The 1,754-nt window shown below is 37.9% G+C and overlaps 1 pseudogene; it reads right to left on the bottom strand.

Annotated features, from left to right (window-relative positions):
* Positions 1-864: 864 nt before the first annotated feature.
* Positions 865-1,394, bottom strand: LOC129676362 (calcineurin subunit B type 1-like; annotated as a pseudogene).
* Between the last annotated feature and the right edge of the window lie 360 nt (positions 1,395-1,754).

The following is a 1,754-nucleotide window of genomic DNA, read 5'->3' as shown; positions in this document are numbered from 1 at the left end:
CAAAAGCCATTCACTGCAGAAGACCATCATCAGCTGTGGACAAACTGTAGCCCATCTAAAATCACACACTTGGGATTAAAAAAAAAAAACATTATTTACATAATGTAGCCGAGTTTACAAAGACTCCAAAGCTTTCATTACACATAGCAGCCTGAAGCAGCCATAACACATGCAGTTCTTCTATGGACACAAGAGCCCACCTCTTGGCAGCAGCACAGAACTAGACCTCTAACAGAAGGATTAATCACTGCTCAGCAATAAGACACTGTCCCTGGAAACATAGTCAGAGATATAAGTAAGGTTATAGACTCATTAGAAATTGTAATTAAAGTAAATAGTAGGGCAATAACAAATGTTTTATCAATCTCTCAAAGGAGAAAGCACAGAGAGGAAAATAGCTGACCTGGCAAAAATGGTAAACCTTCTACCTACATATAAAACTGTGTGAAATAAATGTATGTTTTATGTTCTAAGTTCTGCTTGACACTTTTATACTCTAAAATTTGTTTCTGAATCAAGTATATTAAATTAAAAGCCAACCTACTAAATAAATGGTAATTTACATATATTTATGTATATATTCTTGTTATAAAAGATGAAGCTAAATAATTAAATTAAAACCAATCTCCTTCCATTTCTCCACCATAATCCTACGTTGTCCTTCAAATTTAAAGTGCTACACTGATCTATTGAGAGAATAGGAATTTAAGAACACATAGTTGGCTTCCTGAGGCTCACGTAGGAAAATGTGGCTTCACAGGTGAAACACTTTCATTTAAATACACCGAGCATTGCTCCATGTCTTGAGCAGATCTTTAGAGATGGAGAAAAAAGCAAAAATATTAGGTGATATTCTTCAGAGAGTCACACATCTACCACCATCTTTTTGTGAATATCTAAACCACCTACAACAGCACAGCCTTTGCCAAAGGATATTCTTCCATCTCCATCCTTATCTGCATTTATAATTGTTTTGTCTACAATCTGCTGTAGCTGTGTATCTTTCAGGTTGTTCCCAACTGTCATCTTCAACACCTGGAAGAGTTTCCCATTGGAAATATAGCCATAGCCATCTTTATCCATGTCATAGATAACGGAAAGCAACCCTCAACTTTGCTTACTTATCGCCTTTGACACGGAACTGAGAGACTCCTTAAATGAATTCTCTGAAGTCTACTCCTCTATCTGCATACTTCTCTGTCTGTGACAAATATGTTTATTACCCACTGTATGAAAGGATTCTGATGTACCTCAGGCAGAGACATGAACTCTTACAATCTCAAAGAACCAGAATTGTCCAAATCCAGTTTCTTGGATCTCTTTTCTTGCCTTTTAATTTCATCAGCATCAAAGTGTGAGCACATTTCCAAAGGGCAACTTGCCTCATTTCCCATCTTGTTTGGCAGGCAGTGCTGGTGCAGCCACAGCATCTTGCTGTCCTGACCAAGGAGGCCAGGGTCCCTGTGGGAGATGCTTCAGCTGGAGGGAGGGTTTCAATCTCACACTCATGGGTAGCCCTGACTTGCTACCGTGGCTTGTGCCGACTGCAACCTCAAAGGCACCTTGTTTTGTTTTTTAATATTTAGTTAATTTCTATTCTGATCTTTGTTATGTCATTTTCTTTCTCTGTTGCTTACTAACTTTTAATTTTGGACTGCTGTCTTGTGTACATTTTTAGCATTTTCCCTTTTAGAATGATAAAAATTTCTCCCTTTGAATCACTGAGCCAAATCCCTGAGGTTCTAATAGGCAGT

The sequence above is a fragment of the Psammomys obesus genome, unplaced genomic scaffold (genome assembly GCF_907164565.1).
Source record: "Psammomys obesus unplaced genomic scaffold, mPsaObe1.curated_primary_1811, whole genome shotgun sequence".
NCBI lineage: Eukaryota > Metazoa > Chordata > Mammalia > Rodentia > Muridae > Psammomys > Psammomys obesus.
Note: the sequence above shows the minus strand (reverse complement) of the source record. Positions and strands in the feature narration are given on the sequence as shown.